General features: G+C 42.7%; 1 non-coding gene across 1 annotated transcript; it reads right to left on the reverse strand.

Moving 5' to 3' along the window:
* Positions 1–12,724: 12,724 nt before the first annotated feature.
* LOC113448053 (U6 spliceosomal RNA) lies at positions 12,725–12,828 on the reverse strand. Its single transcript, XR_003375693.1, has one exon. It is a non-coding gene; the product is annotated as a U6 spliceosomal RNA (small nuclear RNA).
* Between the last annotated feature and the right edge of the window lie 324 nt (positions 12,829–13,152).

Raw genomic sequence — 13,152 nt, forward strand, 5'->3', positions numbered from 1 at the left:
AATGCTCTGTGAGAGAAATGGGCTCGCAAACTCCATTTTTGCCTGCGACGGCCTCCTGCAACCCTCTGCCAGTGAAGACGGACCTCAGGAGGGCCGCCCACATCCCTGGCGAGCTCTGTTTTCAGTTGTGACGGCCTCTTTCAATCCTCTGCCAGCAAAAATGGAGCTCATTTTTACTGGCAGAGGCACCACAAGCCAGTTTCCGGGGCAACCCTGAAGGCCAGATCTAAGCACCCCATGGCCCATGGGCCACCCCTGATCATGGTGTGACTTAACTAATCTAATGTCTGAAAGATTTTTCATATAAATTGAGGATTGAGGATTGGATTATTCAAACAAGAAAATAAAATGCTTTCACTGAGCATCCTGAAAACATTGCCAATTCTGAATTTAAAGGATTTTAATTTGTTAAAAGCCACAGAGATGCCTAAATACCAAATGCTCAACATCCAAAGAGGAACCCGAGCCAAGAAGAGATTTGGGCTTCTGCTTCTCAAAACTTAATCCTCCCTGCTAAATAGCAACTAATAGATGACATTTTCAAAAGTGACACAGTTTATGGAAGAGTTTTTGTAGTTCAGACAAAAGCATTTACCATTCCATTGGGCTAGTTAAATCTCTTAGAAATGCTTAAAGTACTATAGTTCTTTGGATCTTTGCCACAGCCCTTGTACAGCCAGTAAGTTTTCTTTTCTTTTCTTTCATTTCATTTCTTTCTTCTCTTTTCTTCTCCTCTCCTCTCCCTTCGTCTCATCTCATTTCCTTTCTTTTCTTTCCTGTTTTCTCGTCTCCTCCCTTCTTTTCTTTTCTCTTTTCTTAGCACTTCATACAAAGGTTTTTTTTAGTATGTTTCTTAGCTACACTAGTGGAAACATGTGAATCCCCGGAGTAAAAGAAGAAACAGTGGATTACCAAAACCTATCACAAAATCCAGCAACTTATTAATTTTTGATGGGCCATGAAAGTTCAACCATAGCAAGACTACAGGTGGCAAAATTCTTTTGTAGCACCTTCAGATGACAGGGAGACAAAGTTAGAAGCTACATGTTTAAATTAGATGAGGGCTATTACATGAACACCTGCCAGACATATATACCATAGAAAGATTTCTTAGTTCACATAAATAATTGAATATGCACAGTTTAATGCAAACATTGTGTCTCTCTGTGTGTATTATATCTATCTACCTACCTACCTACCTACCTATCTATCTCTATCTTCTATCTATCATCTATCTCTATGATCTATCTATCTACGTATATAAAGCTAATGTATATTTATATGTTTATGTTATATATGTATGTATATATGTATATGTATGTCTGTCTGTCTGTCTGTCTGTATGTATGTATGTATGTATATTTAGGTTTGTATTTGTGTGTGTGTGCGTGTGTGTAAAGGTTTCCCTGTCCAGTCATGTCCAACTCTAGGGTGCTGTCTCATCTCCATTTCTTGGCTGAGGGAGCCAGCGCTGTCTGAAGACATTTTGCATGGTCATGTGGCAAGAATAGCTACATGCCAAGACACATAAAATACTGTTACCTTCCCACTGAACTGGTATTTATTAATCTACTCACATTTGCATGCTTTCAAACTGCTAGTTGAGCAGGAGCTGGGGCAGGAAACAGTAGCTCATCCATTGTGCACGCTTGGTCAAACCCGGTCTGTCAGCTTCCCAGCTGATAAGCTTAGGATCTTTAACTGCTGAGCCATCGCACTCCATCTCTCTCTCCCTCCCTCCCTCCCTCCCTTTGCCTCTGTCTGTCTGTCTGTCTGTCTCTCTGTGTGTATATATATCTATATCTATATCTATATCTCTCTATCTATATCTATCTATTTTCTTAAGTTTTCGCGGGTACTTACATGTATGGTATTCAGCTTTGTTCAGGTATTTTCCCACGTCATTATAGTTGTGCTTTTAAAGTTGTAGCAACGTTTCAGCAGAATCTTATCTGCTATCATCAGGCTTCTGTATTGTGTTCGTCTGTGAGTCAGACTTTTACAGATTCTTCCGAAACGTTGCTACAACTTTAAAAGCACAACTATAATGACGTGGGAAAATACCTGAACAAAGCTGAATACCATACATGTAAGTACCCGCAAAAACTTAAGAAATACACACACACACACACACACACACACACACAGATATTGTTTCCACAAAAATACAACCTACCCTGAAAGTAAGTCCTGGCTTGATTTTTACCTGTGCCCCTAATATAAGCTCTACCCCCAAAATAAGCCCTAATTAAGATCCCACCCACTCCAGAGTGGATGATCCCACCCACTGCAGAGTAGATGGGTAAAACTTATGCTAGGGTGGGGATGGGGGGTTTATTGATATATTTATAAAGCATACACATATACGCATCACCAAAGAACACAAGTCCTTTCCTGGGCTACTTATGTGACTCTGCCAATGCAGCCATTCTGTGCAATTAAGCTAACTATACATTGTATTGTTTTCTACTCAAGTGACTCTACACAAGCGAAAATGAGAGCAGCAGATTTCCTGCTTCTGAGTCTGCTGTGGTGCGGTCCAAACTGAAACATTTCAAACTGAAACAATGGTTTGAATCAGGGTCTCTCAAGGAGGGGATTAAAAAAAAATCAAGATGCTGGCCATAGCCTTGCACTCAACCCTGCACTTTTTTTTACTTGTATCACATCATATGTAATAAAGGAGGCATGGCTTTGATTGGGTGATTGAGGCCATCATATTGACTATGTTGAGCCTTGCCCTATCTTGAACTTTTACACTGTAATATAGAATTACGTTTTAAATATCGACTACGAAGAAACATATTACAAATTATAATCTTACTCTTTGGTTTCCTTTTAGAATGCTATACATTTCTCCAAAAATCATTATGCAGGTGACTGCTGGAAGGCTGGCTTATATCTTGAACATTAAATTCATTTTGGTGTTTGGCTTTGCATTTATTTCTTTTATATTTTTATACCTCAGGGTAGTATCAAATTGCTCTTTGAGACTTTGCACAAAAGGCATTGCAACATAAAAGAAACTAGTTCGGAATCACGGGCTTTTCTCTTTTTTTGGTCATGTGCACATATAACAAAAGAAAGAAATTTGATCCATTTCCTTCATGGTTTAATGTAGATGTAATGCCTGATGGCAACAGGAATAATGCTAATGTGTTCGCTTCCCAGTGTATGGTTTCTTCTCCAAAGTGGTTCTGATGTTGGAAAGCACTGTATACTAACAACATCTCTGTTTACAGTGATTAAAGTGTTTCATCTTAGTTTAGTAACAATTCAGTATACTTAGCATTATGGTATAGAAATTAATTAGCAAAAAAAAAAACCACCATGGTGTTGCCAACTGAGTCAATACCAATGATGTATTGTATTGGTATTGAGAAATACATGCCAATGTATCTCAATGCCAACTGAATCAATACCTGGGAAGATCCTGGAAAAAATAATCAGAAAACAGATCTGTTAACATCTAGAAACAAATAAAGTTATAACTAGTAGCCAGCACAGGTTTGTTAAAAAGAGATCATGCAAAACAAATCTTATTCATTCTTTGACAAAGTGACTAAATTACTAGACCAGTGAAATGCTGAGGACCTCGTATAGTTAGATTTCAGTAAGGCATTTGACAAAATAGACCACAGCCTACTTCTTGGTAAGCTAGAAGAATGTGGGATAGACAGCATCACCACCAGATGGATTTGTAACTGTCTGACAAACTGTACTTGGTGAGTGGTCCTTAATGGCACTACATCTACATGGAGGGAAGTAAGCAGTACCACAAGATTCTGTCTTAGGCGCAGTACTCTTCAATATCTTCATACGTGATTTAGATGAGGGAATAGAAGGAGAATTGATCAAATTTGCAGATGACACTAAGATGGCAGGAATAGACAACACCCCAGAAGACAAGCTCAGGATACAAAAAGATCTTGACAGACTTGAACAATGGGCCCTATCCAAAAAAAATGAAATTGAATGTGGAGAAAAGCAAGGTTTTACAGGAAAAACCAAAGGTAGAAGTACAGATTAAGCGAAACCTGACTCAAAAACAGTAACTGTCAGAGGGACCTTGGAGTCCTAGTGGATGATCATTTTAAACATGAATCAACAGCATGCAGCAATAGCCCAAAAAGCGAATACAATCCTTGGTTGTATAAACAGAGACTTAGAATCAAAACCACTTGAAGTATTAGTACCACTTTATAAAGCCTTAGTAAGGGCACACTGGAATACTGCATCCAGTTTTTGTAATGTGGTAAACATTACAAAAAAGATGTTGAGACTTTGGAAAAAGTTCAAAGAGCAACTAAGATGACTAAAGCATGGAGACTAGAACAGTTGCAGGATTTGGGTTTGGCTAGTCTAGAGAAAAGAAGGACCAAGTGTGACATGATAGAAATATTCCAGCATTTGAGAAGCTGCCACAAAGAGGTGGGGTTCAATTTATTTTCCAAAGCACCAGAGGGAAGAACAAGAAACAATGGATGGGAACTAATTAAGGAGAAAAGCAACCTGGAATTAAAGAAAAACTCAATTAGTTAATTGTGAGGACACTTAACCAGCGGAACGGCTTGCCTTCAGAAGTTGTGGGTGCTTCATCACTGGAGGTTTTTAAGAAGAAACTGGACAGTCATTTGTCTGACATGGTATAGGATCTCCTGCTTGAGCAGGGGGCTGGACTAGAAGACCTCCAAGGTCCCTTCAAGTCCTATACTGATTCTGACTTTGCAGAGAAAATCTGAATAAAAGAACTAATAATTGTTGAAATCCTCACTCAGTTATGAAGTTCATTGGGTAGCCTTGAATTTCCAGAATTAAAAATGGGAAATAAGAACAGTAGTAGTAGTAGTAGTAGTAGTAGTAGTATAAATTGGTTAATTTCAAAGAATTTTCTTAGGAACTGGCTTAAAATAGGTAAAATGTCATAGAACTCTTTCAGAAGATGAAGGCATTCTTGGAGCATAAGTGGCTTCATGATAGAATCAAGATGGGCTTTATAGCAGTGACCAGAGAACTATTCAGTTGCTAGACAACTGTTTCAGCTATCTGTTAAGCTTTGGGTCTGCACATTATGAACATAAGCAAAATGTAAGTGAATATGTGACTAGCATGTACTGAAGTATAAGACTGATTTTAATTGCTTCATTAAACAATTGTTTAATGCCCTTATTTATTTAGTTAGCAAATGGCATCTACAGAGGTCATGCAATCACTAACATACAAATTTAGTTTAACTAAAGCACCAACATACATATACACGGAGAGGGGGGAGGGAGGGGGGGGAGGAAGGGAGAGAGAGAGAATATGAGCAACATGAGATAGGAGATAAAAATATTAAATTAAGATAAAATCATAAAATTACATAATGTATAGTCATAGAACTGCAATAGGATAGATGTTATAATTCAGTATCTAAAGAAGGTAGCCATCTAACTGCTTCTGGTGTGTCTGCGGTGAGATTATCCCAGGTGTCTTAAAATTTCCTGAGGAGAACTTCTTGAATTTATATGTGTTATAGCTTGTTCCTGTGCACCACCATCTCATTGTGGGCTCTCGGCCATTCCCCACTTAGAGAGAGCTTTGCCATTGTTCTGGCATGGCCTCTTCTGATCTGTTCAGGTGGCTTCGTATTTTGGGGGGGTGGGTTGGGGGGAGCAACTGCATTCCTGAAAGTGTCCTGCCCAAAACTCCATTCAAACCAGAAATAAGTATTCCATTGCAAACACCGGATATGATTCTGCTTTGATTCTATTATTCCTTCATTAGTTCCTTCGTTACCTCTAACCAGAATGTTCCCAATGGCCAAAAATAGGATTTTTTTATTAATTGCATATTTCTGCTTTATCCCTAGGGGTGCGGGGTGGGGTAGGATGAGGAGATAGATTATACCTTTCTATACCAGTCTTCCCATCGCATCTATGGGATCCTCCCTCTTGACTGGAAACTAAGTAGGCATAAAAACAGACAGGATGTCTACAAGAGGCTCTGGGTAAATTAAGCGCGAGATCATATGATTCTTTGAGAAAGCAACCCCACCCTTTTAAAGACAAAACTTTCTCCTTCTGCAAAGAAAATAAAATCAATTTTGTTTAAAGTTATCACCCAATCCAATTTAAAACACAAGAACCACTAGCTCTATTTTCTGGAGAAGTTTTAGCTCAGTTGATTAAATCTACACATTTTCACAACAACAACAAACAATGCTGTTTAGTTTGAAAAAGAAAGACGGTCTTCTACAAATGAGATTTTCCAGTAGGAATCAAGGCTAGTGACGTTTTTAAGTATTTTGTTGAAATTAGATGTATTATGACATACCCATCAGCAACGACTAACGTGCCTACCAATAACCCTGCTCTTATGCATGGACTATATAACTAGTCAACCTTCAAATTTGTCAGTAGAATAAATAGTTTCATATTTGCTCATTGACAATGTAATTACGATATGCTTTTAAACATTTTTGTCATATGCTAAATAAATAACCTTGCTGTTTAAGTTTTTTTAAAAAAAATAACGCCATTTTACCATTTTTTAAACTATGCGTTTTAGTTGACTTCAATGAAAGCAGCGGCTACATGATTTCATGACTTTAATGAAGCTGGAGTTGATGGAATGAAAAGAATACATTTGTATCCTGTACAAAATCCTGAATGCTTGTCAAATGGCTTTTACTTTTTTACGAGCGGGAAGTTGGCATTCTTATTGAAAACATTTGCTTAAGCTCACAAAGAAGGTATTCTTGATTAGAATAACTTGAATCCCTAGTAACATTGAGCAGAAATTAAAACAAGCCCAGGCATCTCAACTTCAATTAAATCCAGTCCTTTTCTAACTATATCAAACCCAAATATCCATTAAGTGAGCAACCAGTTACGAAAATATCTGGGAAGAAGTGTCTAGGAGTTGAAGTTTGCTAATGTTCAAAAGAATGCCTTATAATGTAGATAGTCCTGGATTTGTGACCACAATTGGGAACTTTCACCTTTAAATGAGTTGGTCACTATGTGAGTTACACCCATTTTTATAACATTTTTGCTGGGGTCATTAAATGAATGCAACTTTGCCCACTGACTTTGTTTATCAGAAGGTAGGTGGTAAGGTAAAAATAAAGGTTCCCCTCCACATGTATGCTAGTCATATCTAGGGGCAGTGCTCATCTCCGTTTCTAAGCTGAAGAGCCAGCGCTGTCCGAAGACGTCTCCATGATCCCGTGGCCAGCATGACTAAATGCCAAAGGCATACAGAGCACTGTTACTTTCCCACCAAAGTTGTCCCTATTTTTCTACTTGCATTTTTTATGTGCTTTTGAACTGCTAGGTTGGCAGAACCTGAGACAAGTAACGGGAGCTCACTCTGTTATGCGGTGCCAGGGATTCGAACTGCTGAACTGCCGACCTTCCGATCGACAAGCTCAGCGTCTTAGCCACTTGATTAAGCCATGTAGCAGCATGCAGACAAGCGAAAGTAACACATGAAACGTACACTAGAATCTTAGTACAAGCTACCAATCATAATGTCCTTGACTATAAATGTTACTACAATTAACACTATTTAAAAAATATTCCCAAAATACACAAAAGACTAAAACCTTGTTGCTTTAAGCAGAATGGCAAATGATGTCTCACTCTACAATCAAGTCCCAGAACAGCCCAGGCTGGGCAAGTAGCTTTGGCACCTTAGTTTCATTTTTAATCCAAGATGTTTTTTTTAGCCTATCACACAGAGAGGTAAATACCGGTAACTCGGTTTGCTCGCCTTTCATAAATTGTATTAATGGGGAAATATTGCAGCACCTTCAGATCGAATTGTTTTGCAATTGGGTTGCTTCGTTTTGCTAAATTTTAGGGCCAGCTGTTGATTTCGCAGGGAGATGTTAAGATGCCAAACAGAGATTAATCCTACCAAAGTGTAGAACTCAGAATGCGTATCCTCAGAAATGAGCATTGTCTTCTCTGCCACAGTCAAGCTGTGACTTTACTGAAAAGAAATATTTGCGTCCATCTGTCCCCCACTGTCTCTGTGTTGCAGAGACGTTGCAGATTTTTCTGCCTTTGAGTTGGTGTTTGATTGCCTGGGCATGCCTTGGCAAAATTTTCAGAAGTGGTTTTCCATCGCCGCCTTCCTAGGGCTGAGAGGAGAGAGAGATTGGCTCAAGGTCACCCAGCTGGCTTTGTGCCTAAGATGGGACTTGAACTCATAGTCTCCCAGTTTGCAGCCTGGTGTCTTAACCACCCAACTGGCTATCTATATAAAAAATGCCTTTGGGGTGCAATCACATTTCTTTCATTAAAATGCTCTCGCTGCTCTTGAAGGCCGGGCTGTGTGCAGTGGCTCGGGCCATGAGACCTTTTCTTCCCTAAAATGTGAAGATGATTATACTACCGTCTCTTCAGCATTAACTTCCATTTCTTCCTCCATTCCTTTCTCCTACTGACTCTTTTTCTTTTATTCAGAATTAAATAAAGAACTGGATATACAGTCTCTCTTCATTATTTTGTTTAGTTTTGAATTGTCTTAGTGAATGATTTCTCCAAGAATCACGAGGCAACCCTTTTTGTGGCACCAATGCTTCAAGGGTGTATCCAGCAGGGAAAATTGAGCGTAGGATTCCCTGAGAACATCAGGTATCTTGCAGCATGTGAAGGGAAATCCAGATTGTGCAAATCAAAATGTACCTATTCTTCAGAGGTTCGCACTCCTCCAAATTTCGCAAGAGGGTTCCCAGCTCAAAATCTTTCCCCTAAAATGAATTTTGATATAAAGGATTATTTCAATACTTTCACATTTAAACAACATGTAAATTATATATTCAAAAATATAGTTCATACAGGCAGAGGTCGAAGGAGTCATTCCCATCAAAGTTTCAGTGCCGGAATCTTGATGCAACTATCCAAAACAGATGATGATTTCATCTCCACGATAAAGTCCTTCTAAATAAACTATTCATGCTTTGTGAGATGGAAGCCTTTATTTTTGGCAGTGGTCCATCATTCAGATAATTCAGGCATGGTCCCAGAAACCAAAGCCATCATCTTGGTGCTACCAGCGTTGCCAGTGAGGATCTTCAGTAATGTTTTCTTTCTTTCTCTATGGTTTGGGAGAACAGACAAAAATGCCGCATAAGTCACCAGGTTTGGGACTTTCTTTAATGATTCTTCCAAGTCCCTGATGAGACAGTTTTAGTTGTTCTTTGTAAGGATCATTAGTCTTCACATGTATTAGGTTTATACATTATTGCAAAAGTCTGTATGGCACCTCATTTGCCAGTCTCTAAGTAGAATAGATTTGTGTGTGTGTGTGTGTGTGTGTGTGTGTGTGTGTGTGTTTGTAGATTTTCACAGGTACAGGTATGCAGGTTTTGGCATGTTCAGGTCTTTTCCCGTGTAAGATTGAGAATATCTTGGTGATGTTTAAACGAGGTCCCCCTCCCAAACGAGGGGGACGAGCGGTCTGCCACCTCCAAGTGGTGTCCCCTGGATGCGCGAAGCCGTCTAACGCTGACCGTAACTGAGAGCAGACCCTCCGACGACAGGCCCACGCGACAGGCCGGCTGGAGTACTCAATTGCCGCATCAACATGGTGGAAATGTCCACTACAAAACACATGTCCAATGCTACCGCGTTCGGGGGAACCGACGGGCGCAGGAGACCATTGGCCTGCGCCAAAAACCAACGAAATGGTCCACGCGGAAAGCACGGCGCACCTGCACCGTGTGAGAAAGCTATGGCGACTGCGTCCGGGTCCGATGCGCACGGAGACTACCCGATCCATGTGAAAAACGCAAGCGGGAACAGAGGACTGCCAGACGCTCAAGGTGGCCACCTGGAACGTGGATTCGCTGACTGGACGCTCGACCGAGATCGTCAGGGCCATGCGGGACAGGAAGCTGGACATCTGCTGCCTCCAGGAAACTCGCTGGAAGGGCAACAAGGCTACGACTATAGACGGCTACAAGATCATATACACCAGCTGTAAGGAAAACCGCGGCGGTGTAGCTGTGGTTGTCAGTCCAAGCTGGCAAAGCTCCGTCGCAGAAGTTAAGCGCCTCACAGAACGACTGATGATAATCGTCGTGGCGACCAGAGGCAGCGCCTACACATCTTGTCCGCCTACGCCCCTCAGACCGGATGTCACGAGGAGGAGAAGGATACCTTCTGGGAACTGCTCGACATCCAACTCAGGCAGATCCCACACGAAGACGACATCATCATCTCGGGCGACCTGAATGGTCATGTAGGGCGGGACAAAACGGACACCAGTGCCACGGTGGGCACGGCACAGGCGATACTGAATGAGAATGGCCAGAGGATCCTGGACTTTGCCGACTCCCATGATATGACCATCACGAATACCTGCTTCATTAGGCGAGAATCTCAACTCCTCACCTACCATAGCAGAAACGGGAGCCACCACACACAGATCGACTACATCATCGCACACGAAGAGCCGCTAAAAACGTGCTCAACGCCAAGGTGTACCCGTGCATTGAATCGAGCAGTCAGCACAGGCCGCTGATGGCGAAGATCAGGATCAGCAAGCCCAAGACCAGGATTGACAAAGGAATGCAGACCAGCCACGAATCAAGTGGTGGAACCAGAAGAAGATGGCGGGACCCCTCATCAAACCGGAGCAGTTCCGCAGATGGTCGACGGGCCACAGGAAGCGTGGTCCATGCTGAAGAGCACTGTTCACACTGCCGGTTGCCAACAGCTTGGTTGCACCAAGCCAGGACGGAGACGCATCGAACGAGATACATGGCTCTGGACACCGGAAGTACAAGATGCCGTACACCTGAAGAAACGGCTCTACAAGGCCTTTCTTCAGGACAAGACCAGCGAGAAGCTCTGCGAATACAAGGCGGCCAAAAAGGCAGCCAAGAAAGCAGTAGCGACAGCCAGAAGCTCCCACTACGATGACATCTACGAGAAGCTGAACACGCGAGAAGGCGAGAATGAGATCTACCGCCTAGCCAAACACAGACACAGGAAGACCCTGGACATTGACCAGTTTCATGGGATCAACGATGAAGGGGAAATTTGATCGTCAACCCCAGAGACGCTGCGGAGAGGTGGCGGCAATACTTCGAGAAGATCTCCACCGAGGAGTTCCCACACCCACGAACCCCGCAAGGTGACCCAGTTGAAGGCCCAGTCTCAGGCATTTATGCCAGCGAGGTCGCCGACGCCATCAAGGCCATGAAAAACGGTGGCAACAGGACCAGACGACATCCCTGCCGACTTCTGGAAAAAGGCACTACCGGGCTCGGCATTGTGGCTGTGCGAGCTGTTCAACAACATCGTCTCCACGGGAAAAGTGCCACACGACTGGTACCGCAGCACCACTGTTCCGATCTGGAAGGGAAAGGGCAGCCCAGCGGACTGCTCCAACTACAGACCGGTCAGGTTACTGTCACACACTATGAAGATCTTTGAACGCGTCCTTGATAAGCGCATTCGGGACATCGTTGATATCAGCGTCAACCAGGCTGGATTCATCAAGAACTGCGGCACCACCGACGCCATCTTCGGTGTGCGGATGCTGATGGAGGCTCACAGAGAGAAGAAAATCCCGCTCCACACCGCCTTCCTAGACTTGGAAAAGGCCTTCGACCGAGTCCCGCACGATCTCATCTGGTACGCACTGCGAGATCACGGCGTGCCTGAGCTGCTCGTACAATGGGTCCAACTCCTATACAGATGTCACAAAAGCCGTGTAAAGCGGCAGCTGGGATATCAGAGGAGTTTAATATTACCGTCGGCGTACACCAGGGCTCTGCTCTCTCACCACTGCTGTTCATTCTGGTGATGGACACAATTACACACGACCTGTACACGCCCGCCCCATGGACGCTGCTCTACGCCGATGATGTGTTCCTGGCCAACCTGTGCAAGGCTGAACTCGAGCACCGAGTCCAACAGTGGCACGACCGCCTCGAGCAGTTCGGGCTCCGGCTGAACCTAAAGAAGTCCGAATACCTGACCACTGATAATGAAATGACAGGCTCCATCCACGTGAACGGGCAGGAGCTACCGCGCGCCTCCACCTTCAAGTACCTGGGAACTACTCTTGGGGAAGAAGGCCTACTACAAACTGAGGTGGCAGCCAGGATCAATGCAGCGTGGGGCAAATGGAAGTCCGTCACGGGCGTCCTCTGTGACAAGAAGATGCCGATGCGCCTGAAGGCGAAAATCTATAACTCTGTGGTGCGCCCGTGGCCATATACGGCGCAGAGTGCTGGCCGACGACCAAAGAAGCCGAAAGCAGACTCCAGATAATGGAGATGCGAATGCTCCGATGGTCGGTAGGCCTCACCCTACTCGATCGCGTCAGGAACGAAGAAGTGCGTAGACGGTTCAACGTCGTGCCCATCCCCACGGTCATGAGGCAGTCCCGGCTACGATGGTTCGGCCACGTGAGCGCGCCAAGGAAGAATCCATCATCAAATCTGTAATGAAGGTGACTGTCGGAGGAGCGAGACCGCGTGGTAGACCTAAACAACGCTGGATGGACACGATCAAGGCCGATCTAGAGATCGCGAAGGCAGACCCGACACACGTGGCAGACAGAGAGGTGTGGAAGCAGTACTCAAGGACATTAGCGGACCTCGCCCGAGCGCGAGACAAACGCTGAAGAAAAAGAAGAAGAAGAAGTTTAAACGAGGTCCCACTCGCCATCTTCAGGCTGGTGCTTTTGGCTTCGTGATTGTGCAAATCCTAACCCTAACCCTAACCCTTAACGCTTCATGATTTTGCGTATCATCCTTTGCACAGGGGGCATGCAATCTTCTCTGTATCATTCCACTTTTAGTATTTTATATATATAGATATATATTATATTTATAGATATACAGAAGATATATAGATATATATTTTATATTTATAGATATACAGAAGCCTGATGATGGCAGATGAGATTCTGCCGAAACGTTGCTACAACTTGAAAAGCACAACTACAATGACATGGGAAAATACCTGAACAAAGCCGAATGCCATACATATATATATATATGTATATATATGTATATATATGTATATATATGTATATGTATATGTATATGTATATGTATATTATATTATATTATATTATATTATATTATATTATATTATATTATTATATATTATCAAGTACCTGCGAAAACTTAAGAAAACACAC

The sequence above is a fragment of the Pseudonaja textilis genome, chromosome 2 (genome assembly GCF_049901715.1).
Source record: "Pseudonaja textilis isolate UNSWEBS1 chromosome 2, rPseTex1.2, whole genome shotgun sequence".
NCBI lineage: Eukaryota > Metazoa > Chordata > Lepidosauria > Squamata > Elapidae > Pseudonaja > Pseudonaja textilis.